The sequence below is a fragment of the Lontra canadensis genome, unplaced genomic scaffold (assembly GCF_010015895.1).
Source record: "Lontra canadensis isolate GAN:19392208 unplaced genomic scaffold, GSC_riverotter_1.0 scaffold13, whole genome shotgun sequence".
Lineage (NCBI taxonomy): Eukaryota > Metazoa > Chordata > Mammalia > Carnivora > Mustelidae > Lontra > Lontra canadensis.
The window spans coordinates 6256736-6282166 of NW_022631007.1; the positions used below are offsets into that span (position 1 = coordinate 6256736).

The following is a 25431-nucleotide window of genomic DNA, read 5'->3' on the forward strand; positions in this document are numbered from 1 at the left end:
CTTCTGGCCAGAAGAAGGAATTCAGTTAAATAAATCCACTGTCATCAAATCCATTCCTTTGAATTCAGTCTAATTTGCATGGGAATTTCTAATTCTTGCAAAATCAGGTCAGTTATTCTTAATTTAAAATACAAGTTGTCCTAAATTAATACGCTATCTCAGTGCATTAGAAACACCAATGTGCTCTACTTATTAAGTGAATCTCAGAGAGAATACTTAATGAAAAAATTCCAGACAATTTGAATGACCTTAAATGACCCATCGGGATAGTTAAAAGGCCCTATTCCATATACATATCAAAAGTCCTTCAATAAAACAGCATCACATGCCAGAGGTTTAACTTTCCATGGCTTTTGACAGTCCAGCCAAAACAATAACCTCTAATAGCTTTTTTGGATTTGTGACAATGCATTATTAAAACATTGAGAATTCCAAAGAACCATTACTTTCATTTCCTTTTTTAATCCACCATCAGTGACCAAAGGTTATTTGACTTTATAGTTACTTTGTATATATTATAGTATGATCAGCATTTCCTTAAGGGCAAACTTCAGAAGATTCAGAGGTTAAATTTAGCCAGTTTGTTAGGATATGAAAAGCATCTCAATTTTCTAGGATATGTAAATTGAATTTCATGAAATTTTCCTCAAGGTCATTTCCTTCCCCCAGTCCTGTTTTCTACAAAGTATCTTTCTTAATGCAGAAACATTATTCTATTTCCATGTTCCTCTCCTCAATTTCCAACCAATCCCCAAAGGTAGACTCTTATTAAGAAATTCTAGTTCTTTACCTGTTTACCGATAGTGCTGAACTTCACTAGCCATACAACCTTGATAAAAATTAAAGCAATCAAAATTTTGCTTACTTTCTAAGGAAATCTATACCTCTCTAAAGATGTAAATTCCTAACTTAGACAAACATTTCTGATAGTCTGAGACATTTTTAAATTTTAAAAATGATTTTCTGAAAGACATATCCTTTTTAAGACTATTTTTTTTCAACAGACATTATTGAATATCTACTATGTAATAACAATGACAGTGGTTTTTGGGAATAGTGGATGCAAAAAGTTCTAGGAATTAAATAAATGTTACATCTTTTTTCTAAGGCAAAATAAACACACTAGGAAAGATAGAAAAGTATATGAAAATTCTAATATAAAACAAATTGTACTGCTAAAATTGGAGGCATAGTGAGAACATGGAGTGAGAAAGATGGAGGTCAACCGGGTGAGTCTGAAGAATGTTTTTTTTCTTCTTCTTCTTCTTTTTTCTTTTTCTTCCCCCCCCCCCAAGGAATGTTTCTTAAGTGAAAGGTCATTTGAGATAGCCCTTGGAGAAATGTATATTTTCATTAGGATGGGTACACTTCATTCAAGATGGAGTTGCAGGGGAGAGAGTGTGGAGCAATATTGAGGAAGAAGAACACAGTGTTTATAAAAGGAGAAGTGGTTTGCATGATTGATATAGGATATATTATGAGGATGTGCATGACAAAGTTGCCTGAGGGAGTATCACGGAGGATCTTGAATGCAAAACTGAAAAAATGGCAGGATAGGTCCATTGAAGATATTTAAGCAGGAGAATTACATTTAGAGGGTTGTGTTTGAGATGACTTAAAACTTGTTCAGTGTGACTAGAATAACAAGAAGACAATTTGGTTTTTGTATTATATAATTTTTTTAAAATTTATTTATTTGACAGACAGAGATCACAAGTAGGCAGAGAGGCAGGCAGAGAGAGAGGGGGAAGCAGGCTCCCCACTGAGCAGAGAGCCCGATGAGGGGCTGGATTCCAGGACCCTGGGATCATGACCTGAGCTGAAAGCGGAGGCTTTAACCCACTGAGCCATCCAGGTGTCCCTTGTCTTATATAATTAACTGATTTTTTTTCAATTAGAAAAAAGTTTTTAAAATGTTACTATAATTTAGCTCAATACCATGATCTAGGTAATAAGTTTCAGCTTTAGCTATCTTAAATTTATAGTAAACAACCCTGACCCTCCTGCTTGTTTATAACTTCTTTGTTTGACATAAGGCCCACTACAGTTCAACAAGAGACCCTCATTTCTTCCTTAATTGGACATCTCTTTGAAATTTCAGAATGACCCTTAATTCAGGTACCCTGAAATCCAAGGGAGACATAACGGAAAAATTGGATGACTACTGGTCTCTGGTTTTTCTTTCTTTAACAACGCCTTTTCTCCTGAAAAATAGGTCAAATAAAAGTCTTGCCTTATAAAATCAATCTCTCAAGAAGCAATCAGATTAGCTGTGTACTTCTTGTACCTTTGTTTTTATCAACCATCAAAACTCTTTGTTAAATTGGTAAATTATGATTATTAATTTTTCTCTAATTAGTTATTGTCAGTCCATCCAGTGATCACTATTTTCATTAGCAAATACTTCGGAATGAAATTATTGTCATAAGCCTAGTGAATTAATACATTGTGTTATATTTATGTGTTTTTGTTTTAGATTTTGTTGCCAGTTTTGGAATGCTAAACCTGGTGATGTCCTAATAAAGAACTGAAAGGATTAAAAACAAGGACAGATTTGTGGGGCCAGTTATAACTTTTAAAATTTTCACCCTCACCTGACTGGTTTAAATTAATAGTGTTGACTTATGAGCCACCTCACTCCCTTAAGCAATGATAAAAAGGAGTATTTCTCAACATTTTAAAAATCACTAAATATTGCATGTATTGGAAATCAAATATATAAAATAGACAAGGTTTGTGATCTTCTGGTTCAGAGTGAGCCTTTGGGAGTCAAGGTATGTTAGACATTTATTTATTATTTCTTCAATAAGTATTTTTCATTCTTACTTTTGTCAAACATCATGCTAAATGCTGGAGACAAGAAAGAGGCAGGGGCACCTGGGTGGCTCAGTGGGTTAAGCCTCTGCCTTCAGCTCAGGTCATGATCTCAGGGTTCTGGGATCGAGCCCCGCATCGGGCTCTCTGCTCAGCAGGGAGCCTGCTTCCTCCTCTCTCTCTGCCTGCCTGTCTGCCTACTTGTGATCTCTATCTGTCAAATAAATAAATAAAATCTTAAAAAAAAAAAAAGAATGAGGCAAACACAGAGGCGCCACAGTTTGTGATTTAGTTGGGTGGTGAGACATCAAAATGACAACAAGTGTACATGCACGCACATGTACACACACACACACACACACAGATACAGTGGTAACAGTAGTAATCGATAAAAAGCCTGACACACAGAATTATGAGAGAGTGTAATGGGTGTAAAATTAAATAGAGCAGTTGTATACAAAAATCTCTTACCCTTATAGGGGAAGTACGATGCTAATTCCAATTCCATTGTATTCTATTCCTTTAGAATGAAATTCTGGTAGTAACCTAAGTCAATTTCAGAACTGTAGCATCACTACCTGCAATTTGACAGAAAAAGAGTAATTAAGGTTTTCTTTTTCAATGACAAAGCATCTTTCTATGTGCTTCTGCATATAAAAGTTTTGTTGGGCTGCCTATGAGTCATTAGTTGTGTGTATACGATGGCTGGTCTGAAAGGGAAGAGGGCTGAAAACAGAGATCCACACCCTTGCTGTGCACACTTGCTTTTCTATGCTCCCTTCTACAATGGTTCCTCCAGTCTTGGCCTTTGTTGCTGTCATTCTGTATCATACCAACTATGAGACCACTTAGTATCTTTTCTCCTGCTTCACTGTGTCAGCCATAGTTTAAAGAGTCTGAAAAGAAGATGTAGCTTGCAATGATAGATAAAAGAGTTGTTTCAATAGATACATGCAGGGAAGTTTTCCTGATGGATCCAGAAAGCACCCATACACCCTTTCCTCATCCCTTTTTACTCAGATGCCAAAGAAAACAGAACCTTCCAGAATGTTGTTTTGTGTACTCCACAACCACTGTGCCTGCTCTCCTGGTTGCTACTCCTCCCCACTTTCTGGGATAGGCAGTTCTGTAGCACTGAAGGTCCCTCCTCCAGGTCTCTGAGCTGGAATCCCTAAGGTGGCTCTTGTCCCCAGCCTGCTCCACCTGAGCAAATGGCTTAGGTAAACAAATATGAAGGCTTGCTACAAATAGGGAGGACAATAGGGTTGAAATGGGAAAGGGAGATGGATGTAAAGCTGAGTAGAAGAAGGATGAAAGCTGTGGACTCATTATTTCAGGGATCCTCTGGACTGTTCAGGACGTCTTCAGATAGCTGGTAAATATTTCATCTTTGTCTGGAGGAGAGACTGGCTTATGTTTTCCTAACACTGGATTGCTATAGTGTACCTGTGTGAATCTTCTGCATTGGTAATTTATATGCAGATGAGTATTGTGAAAATCTGTCATTTATTTTTAATTATTTAAAAATGAAGTTAATCCACCATTATTCAAAATTTCTGCCCTGATCTGAGCAGAAACATAAAAAGAAAAAGTGTGGCTTTCATGTTCCAGAACCGCTTGCAGAACTCATAAACACTGGTCAAAATACCTTCCTTTTATAATTATTTATAATTTTGACATGAGCCACTCAGAAAGGGTATGAAGTATATGCAGACACACACACACATGCCATTTTAAATAATAAGAGTAATAGAATACCTAAGGAGAAAATTGCCTCTAAATAAATATTTATTTAACTTAGTCCTCAAACTGTTTGTTAATTTTAAGTTTTATATGGAGAATTAAAATAATTTTATTTATGTTTGAGTCACTAAAATTCTTATGTGGAAATAATTTGATAACATAATTGCTAAATGAGGAAAAGTGTTATAGCCATTTGTCTATTTCAGGTATGGGAAAACAACTATCTTGAAAAATGTATTGTAAATTATTTTAAATGCTAACAAGTAGCAAACTCTTTTACTTAAGGAACCAGATGAATTACAAATACATCGGGGGTTGTTTGGTTTTAAATTTTTAAATAAATATATTTTTATTTTCATTTTTATTTACTTTTTTTCAGCCAATCTTATAAGATTATTATTTTGTTTAACATATAATGTATTATTTATACCAGGGGTACAGGTCTGTGAATCACCAGTCTTACACAATTCACAGCACTCACCATAGCACATACCCTCCCCAATGTCCATAACCCAGCCACCCCATCCCTTACCCCTCTCCCCTCCAGCAACCCTCAGTTTGTTTCCTGATATTAAGAGTCTCTTATGGTTTGTCTCCTTCTCCGGTTTCATCTTATTGAATGTTATTTTTAAAATCAAAGGGCTCACATCTACCAAGAAGTGTTTTGGGGTTGTGATTTGCAAGGAAAATATGAGAGGCTTGGGATCTCCAACTTAAGAAGCAGTGATGTTTCCTCCACCATCATAATAAATGATCACTAAGTATTTAGAGAAATCAGCTTTTCAGCAAGGTGCTTTATGGGTGTGCATAGGGGCAGCATTGGGTGCCCACATATTCTGAGAAACTCAGAGTGTGTAAGAAGCAAACAGCAATTATATGTATTTGTTCACATTGTTCTTTTTTCTTAGCTCTGTAAATGGGGCACATCCCGGAGATCTATGGAAAGGATGGCGCTCCGGTGTGTACTTTTCCAGGCTATCAGTCTCCACTGAACAACAGTCAGAACAAGGAGCAGCACCCTTGGCCAAGGGCTCTGCTACTTGCTTCTGGGGCTTCAGGCTAGTTGCTGAATAACAAGAATTCTTACGTCCACTTGCATCTAGTGTCAAGATACCATTTATCATTTTACAAAGTCTTATTTAATAATCCCCATGACACTGTAAAGTGGGTAAGGCAAGTATTTTCTCTCCGTTACAGACGAGGGGCTGGGGATCAGAAACTAAATGATTTACTGTAGACTTCAGCTCAGCTAGCTCCTTGGGGAAGGGGCCCTCAGGCCTAGAATTCAGGTGCAACACTCCTTACTGTTTTCTCCTTGACCTTCTGTTCCTGCTTCATGTTGACAAGCTTAATATTGAATTTCCTCAGAGAGTTGCCACTAAGGTTAATCTCACCTTTGAAATGCTATTTGTGAATCTTAACCATTTGATCAGGAACTTTGGAATCAAACTTGGGTCAGCCTAGTCCAGTGGTTCTCAATGTGGGGTCCCCAACCAACCGCTTTAGCATCACGTGGGAGCTGGCTAGAAATGAAAATTCTTGGGGCTTGTGCTAGATCTATTAAACCAGAAACTCTAAGGTAGGGCCCATTCATTTGGGTTTTAAAAGTCCTCCAGGTGATATCGAGGCCTTCTCAAGTTTGGGTTTACCGGTTTGGCCTATTCAGACTCAAGCTGACATACGCAGGAAAATGAGGTGCTAACCATAACCATTTTAGTGACATCTCTAAGTTGGGTTTGTACCCACTTTGATCAGTAACCTTTCCCAAAAAGCTGTTGGGTCAAAGTGGGCAAAGTGTGCAAAGGCACAGTGGACCTTTTGGACTGCGTATCTCTTTGCTGATGTAGCTGTCCTGGGTCTTGTAGAACATTTAGCAGCATCCCCGACCTCTACTTGTTAGATGCCAGGAGCCATCCCTACTGGAATGATGACAGTCAAAAATGTCTGCAGACATTGATCAATGCCCCTTGGGGAGCAAAACTGTCCCCATTTTGGTTGGCAACCAGTGTCCCAGGGCATTTGTTCTTCCTCCCCCATCTCATGGTGCCTCCCTTTGAGCAAAGTACCTGGTACCCTGACTGGAAAAGCCATCGTCTTCTGAGCCTTCCTTCTGGCTATGATTTCAGGACAAGTATATAAAGAGGAGACCCAGGTTATTGAAAAATTTTTTGGCTATGCATGAAAAATCAGTCAGGAGTGAGAGTTAGACAGTAAAGCTAAGAAAACATTGACAGCTCTTAGGCTCCCGGCAACAGTCGACTTTGAAAGGATAGCCAAGGATGGGAGCTTTGGTAGTAGATGAGCTGAAAAGAAAACTGCCAGCTATTAGCGTTTCTGTAGGACGTAAATGTTCCAAGCTTTGATGCTACAGAGAATTCTCTGAAGGCCTGTGCAAACAGCACTGTGTGTAAGCCCAAACAGCAAGCACACACAGACACTGAGCCCTGCCTACTGTTGAGCTGGGCTTATAGTATTAGGTAGACATGATCTCTGCTTCCAAATGTCACCGATTTCCTCCTTGAAGACATTTGCTTCTCATAAATAACCTTTGAAATAACCTCTGAATTTATTTCTAGGCACTGCTCATCTAAATTCATTATCCTCAGTCAAAGAGATTGCAGTTACATTAAAATACAGAAGAAAAAAACCCCATCAGAGCCCACTTTGGGTGAGCTGGCTGGTGACAATGCCTTCCTTCAGTCTCTGCTCTGCTATTTAGTTGTCCCCCTTCCCCTCTTTCCCTTCACAGTTCAATCTCTCTGGGTCGTCCCTTTTGAGAAAATTATATCATATCATCATGACCTCCCACCCCATGCACATGTGAGCTCCAACTTCTCAGAGAACCCCACATGTACACATTTTTGGTGGGAAGGGCCTTATCAGTTATGGGAATGTTAGCCAGCAGTATGAGAGAAAAACCACTCTGGGGTCAGGGAAAACATGACCAGCACTTCTGGAATCATGGATAGACAAAATCCTCTAGTGTCATCTGGTAACTAAGGGCAGCCTCTCACTTCTGTCTCTTCTGGTTTCTATGGTCTCAGATAGTCTCTGGGTGCTGAGTGGGTTTTGCCTGGTTCAACTTCCCTCTCTCCCTGGGAGGAAGAATATTAGCATACTCTCTGCTTTGTATCAAAAAAGTCAGTGAACTGTGGCTTGGCCCTGACTACAAACGTGTATTTGGGGCAGACATGATAGCAGGGGACCATGTGCAGAAGTACTGGCCTTGAGGCCACTGAGGGCCCCCACAGATTCCCTCCACCTCTGCTGGATCCAAGAGCCTTTTCTTTGCTTTCTTGTAGGTAACTTTCAAACTAACCAAATACAAATGTTTAATTAGCTTGGATAGACCAGTTTCATCCCACTTTATAAGGTGACCTATAGTATTTCTGGTGGTAGTGTTGACTTGTAGGCATTTATAGATTTTTCTAGAAGTCACTTCCTCTTAGTTTCCCTCACCCTTCCATACACTACCCCGCTCCCCACCATAGCCACACTCACAGGAACAATTCTGTAAGCAGTATTTGAAAAAATCTTTGACCATCTTTGTATATAGTGGCACATCAGGTTGTAGCATTGACAGAAACGTAGCTGACCTTCCTAGGGTGGTTGGTATAAGAGCAAACGAAAGTCCCATTGGGACTGGAAAAGAAATTTGGTCTCCACATCCGCAAAGTTGTCTTTGTTCTTTCAAGAAATTTCTTCTGACCCCTATCGATTGTCCATCAAGGGGTTTAAATCAAAATTTGTGTATTTACTTTCCATAATCCTGCTGTTACTCAAAACAAAGGAATGGCAGAAAAAAAAATCTGAATTGTTCTCCCACAGAGCTGGAAGAACAAACATGTCTAGCCATCTACACTTAATGAAATAATAAGTGCCATGAAAAGAATGATAATCCTTGGCCTTTAAAAATATAATAAATAGATTTTGTTCATTTCATTAGAGAAAAAATAATTGGACTGCTCATTTTGTAAGCCCGTCATGTCAACTTAATGGAATTTTCATTTCATCTTTCTGGTATGACTGATTTCCAAAATTTTTTGGGTAGGTAGACTGCTTCTTTGTTCCTCTTATAAGGGATACTTTTTTGGGGCTGACTTTTGCTGGTTTCCCCGACAGTCTATAGAACTCATGAATTGTCATGAATTGAATTCCCCCATGATGGTTGCTATTAGTAGTATTGAAACAAGGACTTCCCTTAAGAGGCAACTCAAAACCACACAGTAAATAGGGAAATACGCTGCCCTGGTAAGGAAATGAATGCTTTGCAGCAGAGCTTTGCTAAGAATCCAGGGGGAAGAGCAGTTCTAACTCCAACTACAAAACTATTGATGACTAGTGACATCAACTCTCAACTGAAATAAAAAGTTTCACTCACTCAGCTGCACACTTACACCAAAGTCCACATTGTACTTATGTTTTTACAGTTGTTTTCCTCATAGATTAGAGTTTCCTCTTTTTCTTTCAAACATGAGTTGTCTCATTCACCAGTAACTAGTAAGAATCATAAAATAAGACAATAGATTCCTATTTTCTTTTCTTATTAAAAGTATGACAAATAATGTATTGCACATCTTAAAGATGAAATGGGGACCGGTGTTTACCATGTTCTCAAATCCCCAGATTTTGTTGAGGTCAAGAAAGCAGGATGGGATCATGAAGCCAGTATCTGGGTATGTAGATAAGCAGTTTCCTCACCTCCAAATCAGGGGGTTTGAACTCACACGGTGCAAAGCTTCTCAACCCTGGCTACCCATTGTAAGACCCTGGAGCACTTTTTAAACACCAGTGCCAGTACCAAATAATAGATCTCTCTGGGGATGAATCACACAACCATTTTTTAAAGCTCTGCAGGTGAATCCAATGTGAAGCCAGGTTTGAAAATCGCCAACTACAGGTCCATTCCCCAAAGGATGCCCATAGCTCTGTGAAATCCTCAGCAAAACAGTTTGGGAAACTAAACTGTGAAACCTTCTTGGATGGTCACAGCACACATTTGCATGTTGTTCATCCTGGTGACCTGCAGGTAAGAAACCTGTTGAACTATCTTTAACTTGACTATTGATAATGACAAAAGTTTCTTAGAACTCTTTTAATTGACATACTGCTCATTAGAGGGGCTTCTATTTGTCCGTGCACTTTAAGAAAACAGAGAACTAAATTCTCATGGGACAGAGGATAGCTTCTAGCTCTGAGTTTCAATTTCCATTCTATTCTGTTCCTTTCTAAACCATTCAACATGAAATGCTGTCCCAAAGGTATCCCTTTGATGACTTACAACACAAAGACTCTTGTTTGACTCCCTTAACAGCAGCACATAAAACCTACAATCAGTATCCTTTGAAGAGAAATGTTCAAAGCATCTCCATGGATAATGCTTTGGAGCACTGATCTCTGATGCTTGTTGCTAAATGAGGGGAGAGACAAGTTTCAAGGAAGACTGGGGATTTACCTTGTAGATGTAAATACATCTCCTTGACTTTCTTTGTAAATTAAATTTTGTTAGTAGTACCTGCTGTTCTACAGTGAAGTCCACTGGGTGAAAGAAATGTCAAGTAGACAAAGGAAGGCTTGTTGCTTGGATTAGATAATCCCAAACCAGGATTACCCATCCAGAGATTTAAAGGAGAGTTTGTGCAGGGTTTACTCTGTCAGGACAGTATGGGAGCTGATAGGACACAGGTAACCAATTATGTAAATTAAAATCCTGTTATACCTTTGTCTTCTCTTAAATTTGGACTTGCCAACCTTTGTCCTAAAGTTCACTGTCAGCCAAAACAACCTTAAATAATCTGAATACTTGCCTAATGAGTCACATGATGTGTTACTGTTAAGAGGTGTTGAGTCTCAAATTTGCCTACCTGGAACAACACTCTTTTGACTGCTTTTATAAGATTATTTGTTTGGTCCATTATTTAACCACTACTTTTTGAAAGTATTCATGTTCCAAGTAATGCACAAGATGCTGGGGTCAGAATGAAGATCAAGATGGACAAGTATTAGAGTCTTTGAATGTAATCCAGTACATCCAACGTCCTTTCTAATGATGCCCAAAGAGTTCTTAACACAGAACTTTAAAGGCCAGAGAAAGAAGTTTTAAATAAAATTGCTATACTACAGAAGGAATACTGAAAATAATTTATTGCCTATAGCATAATTATATAAGAAACAGTAACATATTCTATAACATACAACGCAAGGATCAGATTTCAATCAACTTGTTCTCCAAAGAGCTAGAGAAGTCCTTAGCTGGGCTATGGTCATAGGAAATGTCCCATTGTCAATTATACCCATATCTGCTTCCTTAGGCATCTCGGTCCTACCATCCTTTACTATGAACACATCTTATTTTGTGTTGAACACCATCACTACACCTGTCCGTATTAAATACTTTTTCTTTTTTTGGTTATGGATTTTAACTTAGAGTTCCTTAAGTGTCTGAGTTTGTAATTTCTTGAAATTCAGACTTAATTATAGAATCAGCACCAAATGTATTTCTATAGTTTTTATTGTAATTATTTGTCTTTGGTAGGAACTTAGTAAATTTCTCTGTTGTCTAGTGCATATACTGCAAAGTTGTCTACTATAGATGGCTTCTCTCCAGTGGTTTGACTGGGGTTCTTTACCATGTAGTTAGTGATGTTTCAAGTCATGAGAGATGCTGATAGCTTCAACTTCTGGCAGGAGACAGTTCCAGTCAAGCATGGTCTCGGAAATTCTCCTCTTTTCTATGAAAGTCATAGATTCTATGTCACTTCCTCTACAGCAACAAAAGATTTTGCAGGCTATAAAATTTCATGATTTAACCATTTACTTTATTTTTATTATACATTGTCGACATATTCTCAAGTAGTAAAAATTGGGAAAGCTTGGGGTGCCTGGGTGGCTCAGTTGGTTAGGCATTTGTCTTCAACTCAGGTCATGATCCGAGGATCCTGGGATTGAGCCTTGCCTTGGGATCCCCACCCAGATTGGGGGTGTGCTCCTCCCTCTATCAGTTCATGCTTTCTCTCAATCTCTCTCAAATAAATAAATAAAATCTTTTAAAAAATTGGGAAAGTTGTAACTTGTCTGGCTGTGGAAAAGGACATGATGGACAGAAATAGTGGAGAAGGTAGTGGTATGGACTAAAAAGATTTGGGTTGATTCTAGGGCCTATGTGGAGCAGGTAAATGGCAGTATATGTCTCTGAGTAGTTAAGCCAGGAGAAGGTGCATGTGCTCATCACGTGTTGGCTGGTTCATGGTGCAAAGTCCTGGTGGGTGATAGGAAGAGCAATGTCCCTATGATGCCCACAGGTTACAGTGATTATTCCTCTGCTTATGATTGTGTGAAATACCTATGTCAAGGTCATCAGAGGCAATGCTGTTTTAACCAGGCCATCTTGTCCAGCATATCTATATTCTAAGAGTCCGTACTTGGAATTTTTTTTTTTTTCTTAAAAAAAAAAAAAAAAGTCCCCATGTTCCATGAGTTTTAAGACTATTCATAAGGTCTGGGGATAGACAGGCCTAGCTCAAAACCAACTTAGTTTCAATCTGTGAGACCTTGGACAAGTAACTTAGACTCCCTACAAGTCATCTTTCCATCTTCAAAACTGGGACAATAATAGTCCCTCATTCATAGGGCTGTTTGTAAATAATTCACGTATAGGATAGTGCCTTAAACATAGATAGTTATAATTTTATTATTACTATCATTATTAGTATGAGTAACTTAATCCATGCACTATGCCAACTCATTAAGTGAAGTAACTGGGATCTTTAATCCTCAGTTCAAATATATGCAGCATGATACAAAGATGCAGACTGTCATAGAAGTGGAACATTCTGGAACTGAGCCTACTGGTCAATTTACCAATCAGGTTGTGTTCCTTTATTCATAAAGTGGGTATAAATAATCACACTATACAAGGGCATTGTGATGAAGATATCACTTGAAAAATTCAGGTATTTTGTATAAGATTCTGATAATTTAGATGTTTACTTCCACAATGCATCCTGTCAACTTCCTTGGTGTGGCGTGAAGTAGGGACTTCTGCCATAAGCATATTTTTATAGCAACTTTTCTGTGGTTTTTTTTTTTTTTGAAGCGTGTTTAAAATCCATTCATCAAATATATATTGATAAAGAGTGAGGGCACCATTGCTGGTGTCAGGAAAAATCACAGGCTGGTGCAGGGCCATGAACTAGGAGCTGCAGAGTGATGACTGCTTATGGTTGTGTTTATCTAACATGTACAATGTGGACATACTTTCTCAAAACAACAGGTAGGGTTGTTTTCCTGAAAGCAGATTCACTCCAGCGTAAGTACTGGAGATCTCACTTTGGCTTTAGTGCAGGACACTTCCAATGGGTCCCTCCCTCTCTTGTTCCCGTACCCCAACTACTGTTATTTTGTTGTTGTTGTTGTTGTTGTTAAAGATTTTATTTATTTATTTGTTAGAGTGAGAGAGAGAGCACAAGCAGGCAGAGTGGCAGGCAGAGGCAAAGGGAGAAGCAGGCTCCCCACGGAGCAAGGAGTCTGATGCGGGACTTGATCTCAGGACTCTGGGATCATGACCTGAGGTGAAGCCAGCTGCTTAACTGCCTGAGCCACCCAGGTGTCCCCCCAACTCCTTTTATTAACTCAGAACTTAGTTCACACCATATCGTGTAACTCTTCTGTTCACAATGGTGAAGAAGAGCCAAGTGATCAAGGTGGTACCATGAAGAAAACAGTGATGTGAAAGAAATAGGGAAGACATCATTCAGATGGGACTGAGCAGGTAATCCATTCTTCTGGCAGAATGTACTCTTCTCATTTCTTCCAGTCCCACCTATCTTTTAAAAGCTATTTTAAAATAAAATTTTAAAATTTTAAAATAATTGCCTTTGTCTGGAAAAAAGAAACACCTTCATTTGTGGCATTTGCTGGTTCCCCCCAGGTAGATATTTCCACTGTGGCTGACCTCAAGCTATCCCGGTAAAGTCATTTTGGAGTTGGAAAGATATGCATAAAGGAGGCTCTGCCAAGCCAGTGTGATTGGTTCCAGCATGAACTAGAAAGCTCCCAATAACTTCCCAAGCCACTCAAAGCAAGCTCATAGTATGGCCATAAATCAAGCTCACATTTCCAGTTGCCTCTCTAATCTTACTTCCAATGCTTCTCTTTAGTTTAATTCCTTGTTATTGTTATTTAATTTGTAAAATGGTGGTGTATTTGCAGCAACACATCACATGAAATGTATGACAACATTCAGTACTCTTAAGAAGAAAAAACAGTTTATAAATCCAAGTTGGTGGGAACACAGGCAGTTCCCCTAATGTGAGGGAATGTGACCCATAGGTCATCGACTTTCATTGAGCTGGACATATTACTCATTGACTGTGTCTCCCCACAAAACTGGATGTGAACCAAAGTTTCTGTCACCTGATTTACTGTGGAATAGTCTCTAGCTCTGCAGGGAAATGGGAAGTATTAGTTTGCTTGACTTTGAGAGTGAATGAAAAGGCAAGAATGAATCAGTTGCCATAATGCATTCGGTCACATCAAATCCTGCCCATCGTGTGAATTCAGTCACTAATGCTTTACTCGGAGGTGACCAGTTCTGCTGGATTTCCCTTCTCATCCCAATTAGCCATTCCTTTCTGCTTCAGAGCCTGCTTCTGTCTTATGAAGGAAGAGATCAGATATCAAGATATAAAATTCCATTCCTTCTAGAAAACTGGGTCCTACAGAGAGTAAAAGAGGTTTGCAAGAAATGATTTGCAAATAGGCATTCCACATGTACTTGTCAAGGTATGAATTTGTTGTTTTGTTTTATTCTGAACTTGGTGATATTGTCTAGGGGAATATTATTTTCTATTCCTCTTAATTATTCTTTGAGGAGGTTGAGGTGGAGTGGGAAGAAGGGTGGAATAATTTGATTTCTGTATGTAGAGCTTGTGTACACAATGCAATTGCATTTTTACCTCCATCCTTATGGGACAGTCCTATTTGCCTGGATTTTACAAAGATGTTCAGGGTAACACAAAAGAAAACTATGGAACTTGTTTACATTTGTATTTCTTATACTATTATTAGTAAAAACTAATAATAGCAACCAAAAACAATGCAATAACTTTTATCTAAACTCATTAAGGTTGGTCAAAAAAATTAAAAGCACTGTATTTGATTATCATGCAGAATTCAAGTAATAGTGTTCTTGTAAGCCCTTCATTGTATAATGTTTACATGTGCTTATTTTGATAATCTTTAAGGAAATACTTATAGATCAATTATTCTCTTAAAACAGTCTCTTAAATGTTCAGGACTGCATGAGGGCCTATTAAAACATAAAACACAACACTGATTCCCTCACCACTCTAGGAACTTTTACTTTGTTTGTGAACAAAAAATTAAAATTATGAAATGAATTAGAGAAATGAAATCTATTCTATTTGTACTTCTGTGGGTTTAAGAAGTAGAAAAGTTTAGAGAAATCAGCTCTCAGAAACCGTGGGTTTTGAACCTTACTGGAGAATGAATTGGTGCTAGCTTTTACTGGAAGAAATGAGAAGAGTACATTCTGCCAGAAGAATGGATTACCCGCTCAGTCCCATCTGAATGATGTCTTCCCTGTTTCTCTCTTTCACATCACTGTTTTCTTCATGGTACCACCTTGATCACTTGGCTCCAAGTTTGGGAAAGAGAAATATCATGTTGTCTGTTGAATGACTAGGACCTAGCACTCTGTCTTGACCAAATAGTTCTTCAGTAATTATGAATTTAACTAATTAACTGGATATTCATTAATTAATCAGGTGTCTGTATTTTTGGTGGAGGTCATCAGCAGAGAATGGATATTGGCAAGTGTAGAAGTAGAAAATAAGATTGAATACGTGGGGTGTTGACACATTATAAAATATTTTTAAATCAAATGCTGTTGTGGCCATTTGAGCAAGGGAATGTCCCCTTAAATGGATCTTAGGGAAACTGACCTGGTGAGGCTAAGGCAAAAAGATGGAGGAGAAGGGCATACACCAAACCTTGTTGTTGCTCGGGGTCCCCTGTGCACATGTTGATGGCAGCCTCACCTGCTATGACCTTGAACTGACTGACCATGAATCCTCGTTTGACATGCCTGCGCTCATCATTTTAACACTGCAGTATAAGGACAAAGGTATTGAAGGTACGTGCCAGGGAGTGGTACTAACGATTTGTCCCGGAATATAAGCTGTGTTCAGAAAGACAATATTTACAGCTATTGAGGAGGAACACAGAAAAGATAAGATTGCAAATCCAGTAGATAGGAGGTTCCCAAAAAGAGACAAAAGGGGACTTGAGCTTAACCAAACAGAGGTAGTGAGTCAGAAAGACAGATGCTGATGGTCAATAATGCAGATGTTTAAGCTGAGATTATGGGTGAAGGTACTGGGAATCAAAAGACCCAGGTTGGACCATAGGAACAGTGGCTGAGATAGGAGGAAATAAAATACCTTGGAGAAGAAGTTTTGAAGAAATTAAATGGCCAGGGAATGCATGTATATTTAACATTGTATCATATGTATTCTCAGTTTAGTCTAAAACTTATAATATTGCATCCTCCATTTTTGTTTAACTAAATGAGTTATAGTGAAATCTCTTTTGGTGATTTTAATCTGGATTCAAATCTGATTATTTTCCAAGACAAACTCTTTAAGAGAAAACTGAAACAGGTGCCCGCAAATGATAGTTTTAAAGGGGAGTAAGGTGGTGGTAGGGAACTTTACCAAGAAATTATTGTTAATTATACTCCTTAAATTGTACTAGTCTTCAGTAAATAAGAAACTCCCTTTTCAATAAGACAGCCATGAAGTCACATTTCCTTGGTCCTCTTAGATGTGCATAAGAAAGGTTTATTTTAACAAGGTAGAGCTTGAATTTAAATGTGCTCTCCAATAAACTGTAAGCCCTGAGGGGTGTGTGCCTTTCACAAGGGTAAGGCATCATCTCATTGTGCTCTCACATGCAACAAATAACAGATGATAAATATTATAATGAGGCCAACTAAGATACTGCATCCATTATAATGAGGAAATTGCTTCTTTTTATTTTAAGATGCACTGTGGGCATTAAAACTGTTGCTAATATACTGTGATAATAGCTTCTAATTTGTTATGAATGAAGATGTGTAGGAGAGGATGAGGCTTGATCAAAGGCAAATTTTTAACACCGGACCCTGAAGCCCCTAAGGGCTGCACCATAAAGCCAATAATCCAAGTGCTTGCATTGACACAGAGCATTAGATTCAATTATTTCGTTTGAAGGAAACCAATCAGGGAAAGTGAGTCATTCCCGGAAAGTCACTCCAAGAAAATAGGGAGCCAAGCTTCTGGCCTCTGCTTAGGCCGTCAGCAGCATCTATATTTCACTCTATCACATTATTCCATTTGGGTGCATTAAGTGGTTGTTCAGCCTTTTGGGTATAAACACAGCACATCGGCCACTCCATTTAGAGGGACTAATGCATCCATGAATGAGGATTTGGTTCTTAAGTAGTATCTTTAGCGATTCACATTTACATGTCACTCGGATTATATGAATGAGGGATGGAAGGTTGGGTTTTAGAACTGCAGGCATTTTTTTTTTTTAATAGACTTTAAAAATGCCTAGGAGTTCAGTTCTGGGCTTTATCGGTTTGTAAAGGTGGTATGTTTAGTAGAAAGATTTGTGAAATGATTTTTGTTGTTATACAGGAAAATATAACCTGACCTTGTTTTACATTCTCATTTGAATCCCACAAACCTCCTGAGGGACCTTGGGTTAAGGTATCACTATCCCATTTCAAAGGCGAACAACTGTATTTATAAACAAATTCCCTAGTGGCCATAGGATGTTGTAGGAGCAGGGCTAGAAACAGAATCTCCCGGATAGGGGGGAAAAGCATGTGTACGCACTGTGTTGTGTATCTCTGTATGTCTGTGTGTGATCTCCAGTGTCTTTTTCTGCAGATGCATAGAGTATAATTTTTTTCCCCACTTCGTAGTTACTTCCTGGAAAAAAGAGGGTTGAGGGTTTGACTCTCCAGTTGTGGATCTTGAGCTCCGTTCTCTTTAGATGTTGGGAGTTTCTGGATGACATAATGTTCTTATTCTCTCTGTTTCACTTTATCTCTTCATTTCCTTCTAAACCAAACTTCTATTTAGAAAGAAACATATTTTTTGGTCTGCCAGATTTATTTTAGTGAAGCAAAATTTCTAGAGAGTTGTAACCCTTTAATATACCTGGGAATAATTTAAAATAGTTCAATAGATATTTCTTTTAACTAACATCTTAGTTAAATTTAAATCCCTAGACATTTACACATTACTTTTATGTTCATAGAGGCATCCCAGATGCTATACAAGAAAAAGTAATGCACAAAGTTTGACCCTCATCCTCAAAAATTCCAGAATCTCGTATTTGTGTGTAACAGCTGTAATTTAAGACAGAAAATAACAAATAAGACAAAAGAAATTGAATCTAAGAAGTGAGAGTGTATTGATGAAAGGTTCAGGGAAGATGGAACATTCAATGTAAAACCAGATGGACTTGATTTTTTTTTTTTTTTTCCCCAAATGGCCATGTAGTTTGAAGAGGAAGGGCTCCCAGGAGAGAGAACTATGTGAGTGGGTAATATGACAAAACTGGAAAGGAGGCCGTGTCAGATCATGCAAAGCCTGAATTACCTTACGGAGGAACTGGATTCTATTTTGGGTACACCTAAAGGCTCTAAAGAAGGAAAGTAAAGTATTCCTATTTCTTTTTTGGAACTTTTTTTTTTTTTTTTTTTAGGTTAATGATTAGTATAAAGGAAAGTTGAGATAGAGAATCCAATTAAGAATATCACTTAGTAGTCAAGACTGAAAGTTAGTATAAGCCTTCTAGATGGGTTGGAAAACAGGAAATCCAGGGAGAAGAGGAAAGATTTGTTGACCATTTGAACTTACACATATAAAAAGGTACTTGGGTCAAATTATTTGGAAGGCTTTGTTCTCTATGATTGATAGACTAATGATACTATTGAAGACTAAGTTTCAAGAGAGGAACAGAAATGATGCTGAGTTTAACATTGACCTGGAGTATCAAAGGAATAGTCATTTGAAAATATCCAACATTTTAGAGAGAGAGCAAACATAGTTCTCACAGTGCAGGAGACAGTGGAATATTAGATTTAGAAATCACAGGGGTGCCTCGGTGGCTCCCTTCGTTAAGCATCTGCCTTTGGTTCAGGTCATGATCCCAGAGTCCTGGGCTTGAACCCCACGTTGAACTCACCACTCAGCGGGCCACCTGCATCTCCCTCCCCCACCCTCATGCTTTCTCTGTCCCTCTCAATTTCTCTGTCTCAAATAAATAAATAAAATCTTTTTTAAAAAAGAAATCATATAAATAGGATAGAACATTCAAGACTTTAAAAATGATATTTTTTATCAGAAAAAGGAGAAATGTGGCAACAGAACCTTGGCCTATACTGAAACATAAGGGGCAAGAAGTCAGTGAGGATACTAAGTAGGAGCAAGGACAAAGATGAAAAATAGGGAAGGATGATTTCAGGGAAGCCAAAGAAAATGGGACATTCCAAAAAGAAGCTGTGGTCAAGAATAGTGAAAACAGTTCTAAGATCAAGGGGAGGGGCTCAGTCAGTTAAGCATCTGCTTTGGGCTCGGGTCATGATCTTGGGGTACATCTGGCTCCCTGTCCAGTAGGGAGTCTGCTTGTCCCTCTCTTTCTGCCTCTCCCCCCACTTGTGCTCCCCCCCTCAAATAAATAATAAAATCTCTTTTTAAAAGATTTTATTATTTATTTATTTACCAGGCAGAAAGAGGGAGAGAGAGAGAGAGAGTATGGGAAGGAGCGCACCAGCAGGGGGAGCGGCAGGCAGAGGGAGAAGCAGGCTCCTTGCTGAGCAAGAAGCTTGATGAGGGACTTGATCCCAGACACTGGGATCATGACGTGAGCTGAAGGTAGACGCTTAATGACTGAGCCACCCAGGTGTCCCTAAATAAAATCTTTTATAAAACAAGATCAACAAGAATCTGGATAGAGAAAAAAAAAATCTTCTCAACTATGGAATTAAAATTTTATATTGAAAATTCTAGTGAGAGATTGAGTCAAGAAACCAAGAAAAGCTACATACAGCTAAAGATGTGGAGAACTTCAATGATGGAAAGGGGAAAGACAAAGGAGCCTCCTGTTGGAGGGCAAAACTTTTCTCCATGAAACAGACCTGGCAGTGTTCTGCTGAGGACCTAGGTGGGAATTTACAAAAACCAGGATGTCTTAAATCTTTGAAACAGTCACTATGAGGTGTGTACCATTTGTAAGTAGAGTATTATCTTCATTTTTAACACGGGTAACTTTCGGTTGCATTCAGATAATGTAAGAATGTTATTTAGAAAGACATTGGATGATTCTTGGCCTGATATGAAAGATGCAAGAACACTGTATTTTATTCATTGATAGATCATTTCCATAATTATTCTGTAAATGCATATCTAGAATTTCTTGATCTTTCAAGAGTTCATTTTCCCCTTTCACTCCATAATTCTACTTAAACTGCAAAATTTTTCTGCAAGTAGCATTTCACTCTGCTCAAATACTCTGCATCTAGAGGTATTTTCTACAAAGTTTTTGAGATCTCTTTTTGTTCAAAAATTTTATAGGATCATTCCATTATAATTTTAAGATGCCATATCAAGAGAAGAGCAAGTTATAAAAGTTTGGGAGGGATGGATACCATACATTTGAGATAGAGCTGACATTAAAGCTTTTTCATTAGTCTTCCTTTGCTTGGCAAATCTTGTCATCTCTTGTCTAGAGTTAAATGAATAGGTGACTGTGGACCTGGATGTTTTACAGACTCAGGGAAAACTCATCTTTCTGTCTGTAAAATTCATGCCTGAAGTAGCTTTCCTTTCTGCCAGTGTGGTATTTTCCTAGTTTTGTGCACATTATCAGAAGCTTTCAGAAATGATGTCAGTGTCATAGGTGATGCTTTTGGTGATAACGCAGTGTCATACATGATGATCTGGGCTGGGAGAGTCACTAGGTATCCAACTACTAACATGTACCTTCTCAGAAGAAAACATATTGAAATGGTACTGAAGAGCATGGCATGTGCTGCTTTCTTGAGTGGTCTGGCTCTTTCCTCTATGGAGAATATTGCTTTACATATGATTACCACTAGGAAAATGTGTTCTCCTTCCAGGCTCCTTTTCCAAAGTGCTTTAAGAATGCAATGGCTTAAATAATTTTCTGTAAGTAAATTAACATTCTGCATTTTTTTTTTACCTTATACAATTGTACTTCAAGGAAAATTTGATTTTTCTATTGGTCAATGACTATCTCTAAAATAACTTCCTCTGAACCAACTATCTTTGAGTCTTGGGTAATTTTGGGGGGAGGTGGGAGGAATGAAACCAACATTTTTTGAGACTTCCCAAGCCTCTCCTATGCACCAGGCTCTACGCTTGCTCATTTGTTTATAGGATGTAAATTTTGAAGAACTAATATAATTGAGACTGATTAAACAGAAAGTAAAAAAAAAAAAAAAAGAAAAAGAAAGAAAAAAGAAATCTTAAAAAGAGAAATATGTAAGCACCGATAAAACTCTTTTTAAAATTTAAGGTTGCAAATACATATTATTTACCAAATTTTGCAATAGAGTCTTTTACTTGTGTGCATTTTCCTAATTAGACTTCCATAAAACTTTCATGCTTAAAATGTACCCATTAGTTTCGCTTTTTAATGTAGTTACAATTTCTTCAAAGTGGAGCCAAAATTTAAAAACATTTGGAAAAACAAACACAGTTCAGAGTCCTTTTAGATTTAACAGATTTGCCTTAATCTCAGCATATCCAGCTATCCAGCTAAACTTTTTTTTTTTTTTTTTTTTTTTAGGAAATCTCCTTTTATTGAGCATCTTCAAAGCAATCAACATAGTTTTTCAATAGAGTTCTCAGAGAAAGTCTCACTAATTGTTCACACTCACATTTCTTTGGTTTACATAATATTTACTTATATAATTATGACAAAAACACCGTTGACATAAGTAGGTTTGACAGCAAACAAACTGATTCTCATAAGCACACAATTACCATTCAGTGTCCAGAACGTAAGTGTGTGGACATGCTGGAGAGTAAGCCTATTGGCTATGGATATTTAGAATGCTATGTCTGTTAATCAAGATATTTTACAAGGTTAAAGAAGAATTAGATATAACCCAGGGATTTGTTAAATAAAAATTAGTTGAGAGGTTTTTACTGTGTTATGTCAGGCAACCAAATTATCTACAAACAATACGACAGGAGGCAATTAGTAACCTCCATTTTGTTGTAACAGTGAAAATAATTATTGAATAATCATAGCTGAGTCTCATAGTGTCCTTTCAGCTTTTTTTTCCTTTCTAATGATAGTTTGAGAATGTCTAACTAAAAAAAAAAAAAGAAAAGAAAAGAAAAAAAAATTAAAGAAGAGAAAGTTTCTGAAAATACTGAGCAATTTTTCATGGGTCATATCTTCCCCTCCCTTCCATTATCCCTATCTGCTTTCTGCTTGCTGCAAATAATTTAGGTTCTATCCTTCAAGGGGCTCACAGACCAATAGAGGGGATCAACTTACAGAAGACAAGTCCTGAGTGACATAAAGGAGGTGCTGTGATATGGAGAAGCACAGAACCCTGTGACAGCCCACAAGGGAGGCAAAAACAAACAAACAAAACAAAACACTGGCTGATGATGGGAACCTCCCTCAAAGAAACCACGTCTGAATTAGGTCTTAAAACATGATTTGACCAAAGGAAGAAGTTCAGACAGACAGCAGTGTGACTGCTGATTGAGGTCATGATTTAACTTGTCTGTCTCCTCAAGACTGATTGCCACACTTGGCATGTGGTTGATCTTGAACTTTACTTTAGAATTAACAATCCAGAACAAAGTGAAGATGAGAACACATTTTATTAGAATAATCTTAAAATCAAAGGGGGAAAATGTTACAGATGAGACTTGGCATGAGATCCAAATCTTGAAAGACTTGAGTGTTACATGAAAATTTGTACTTAAAATCTGGAGAAATGGAAGAGCTATCAAAGAGTTTTAATTTAGGGAGTGACATGAGCAAATCTGCATTTACAAGGATAATCTGGCAGCACTGTGGAAAAAGATCAGCTAAGAAGCAATTGCATTAATTTAGCCAAGAAATGATGAGCATCTAAACCAAAGCAGGCCAGTGGAGATGGAGAGGAAGGGATTAAGCTGATCCCTGAATTCAAATTATTAACTCTTATAACAAGGACAGGAATTAATAGCATTTGAGGATCCACAGATTTTTCCTTTTTCCTTCATCAGAAATTAAGAAAATGGCCATTCAAGGAAAGGAGGAAATAGTACAGAATATCACTGAAACACAGTATCATCCATCCTGATGTTTAAGAAACCTAGGAGTTACTCTCAAACTTTTCCAGTCACCTATTTCTCCATTCATTTATTTATTTAGCCTTGGGAAATAGAAAACAAACAGCTTTGATCAAGTTCTGCCCAAACACCTGTTTAATTTTCAGCTTCTCTAGATCCTCAGTCAGCACATACATTACTTCTCCCTTCTTCTCTCCCTTTTCTGATTAAGTTTGACTCATGCTCTGGGTCAGCTGCAAAGCCACTTCCTCCTATGGGACTTCCCAGCCCCTCAGTTGTGGTTAGGGCCTCACGACCTGTTCTTCCACTCCCAGCTCTGTACTTCCTCTCAAAGCACATTTGACCACATGGTGCTGAACTCATGCTGCTTCCGTAGCCTGTGCTTCCCTGAGGACCCTGACGGCTCTGCTTTGGTCAGTGCCAAAGAGTAGGGGTCCGAATACTTTTTGAATAAATAGCGAGTAGATGAATTGAATGCCTCAACACAGAGTTGTTGCTTCCTCTGTCAAAATTATCCCAAAGCAACTATTATACTTTAAACTGGCACTGAGTTAGCCCCTTCTGCTCAGGAGGTTCAAGGCCATTAAATGTTAACATTCTGTATTTCTAGCTTCCATGCCAAGGTTGAAAAAAATGAGCCACATATGGTTAGCTAAACTCATTTGTATAAACTTGGCATGTTCTCAAAGCACATTCAAAGCTTATGTCAGTTTTGAAGACACAAATAAAATATATTTTCTAGAACCTCCCCGTCTTTGGTTGAATTTTTGGAAAAGATCTCCCACGATGTGAAGTTCTGTAAACTATGTTTTAAGTTGAAGCTGAATATCATGATTTGATTTGAATTTTCCATATACCCTCTCTTCTTTAAGCCATGACACTATAAGGAGTAAAGAAGTCTTATTTATGTACAGGCGTAAGAAATATTTTAATTTTAAATTCCAAAGTGCCATAGATAATAACATATGTTAATCTTAAAAGCAGTTGTCATGTCTTAAGTAAAAATAAGTCTCTGAAAGATGTTCCATAGAATGTTCTATGCCTACTTTTTAATAAGCATTATAACTTTGATAAAGGTTAAAAAAAACCTCTGTACTCTTGCTCTAACTTCATTTTTATTATTTTTATTTTTAAATTTTATTCATTTATTATTATGTCCTATGCCTTATCGTTATGACTAAGCATCAAATTAATAGGCAGCAATATCAACCTCAAACTTTTGGTAATAAGTACTTTGTGATAAAAATGTCATATTTGTTTTTCAAGCATATATCTCTAGTCATGATTACCCTAAACCCTAACTTTCATAAGAATCTTAAATTATCATGAAGTTTTATGACAAGTAACCATAAATACATTCAATAGATTTGCTGAAATCTCTATCATGCCCAACCAATAATTATGGCAGAAAAAATTAATTATTTTTGTTCCTTTTCCTTCACTTATGAGCAAATTTCTTTTTTTTTTTTTTCCTAATCTGCATTTGGAGGTATGTATTCTGACAATTACTGTCAAAGCCCACTTAGAGAAATAAGCAAATTGCATTGATGTAGTAAGAGTATGTTTCCCTTTATGGTGCAGTGGAGTGGAAACTGATCATTAAGATGTCTATTTTATATCTGTGTACAGAAAGATAAAAAAATGATACAGAGTTGCCTGGCAAATCAGGAAGGTAGGGAAGGCAAATTAATATTTTTCCAGCTTCTGTTTGTATTGGCCACATTGCTAGGTGACTTTGAAATTTTTATCTTATTTTAATTTCTTATAATAACCTTGTAGAGTACTTCTATCATTACAAAGATAAAGGTAATTGAGGCTCAGAAAGCATGTGGCTCCTACTTCAAAGGACAGAGTTAGTCACTGGTTAATTATGTATCTTATATTCTTTCTGAAGTATCAAATTTGGGGTAGAGTTGAAAAAGTTTAGCAAGGAGAAATAACATATTTGATGCTTAAGAATATCAACTTTAAGTATAACATCTGAAGCCAATGGAGATTGCACACCATCTCTTTGGGACAGTTCCCCCCCCCCCCCCCCGTTTTATTGTGTTTTGTTTTGCTTTTTTTTTTTTTTTATAATAATTCGCCACAACAGTTAACAAAAAAGTGTGTAAAGATTCCATTTTTAACACTTGACCCTGAGATCTAAGAAGAATCAATAAATAGCCAGACACAAGAAATGAATGTCTGAAAAAAAATCTGAGAGTTAAGATATTAGGAGCACAAATGTAAAAAATAGGTATCACTGAGGACAAGAAGGGCTGAGAATAAATATTTGAGCCTAAGTCAAGAAAGCCATAGATTATGGCTTTGAATGAGCAAGCAAGACTCAAAGAAGACATTAAAGGTGCTGGTGAATGAACAATTTGAAAGAAAATATGAAAACAGTTTAATTTTACTGGAACCAAGTTTCCACATCAAAGTATACTGCATGATTAAATATATATATATATATATATGCATATGTTATATATAT

General features: G+C 37.5%; 1 protein-coding gene across 4 annotated transcripts in view; it reads left to right on the top strand.

The window, feature by feature from the left end:
• NYAP2 (neuronal tyrosine-phosphorylated phosphoinositide-3-kinase adaptor 2) overlaps positions 1-25431 on the top strand; it is a 309354-nt gene that overhangs the window by 74705 nt on the left and 209218 nt on the right. Inside the window, exon 1 of one of the 4 annotated variants that reach the window (XM_032857365.1) lies at positions 25103-25118. The exons of the other annotated variants lie outside the window; for them this stretch is intronic. The gene's annotated coding sequence lies outside the window, so the exon portion shown is untranslated. Of the gene's footprint in view, positions 1-25102; positions 25119-25431 lie in introns of those variants that run through there. 4 annotated transcript variants of the gene reach the window in all.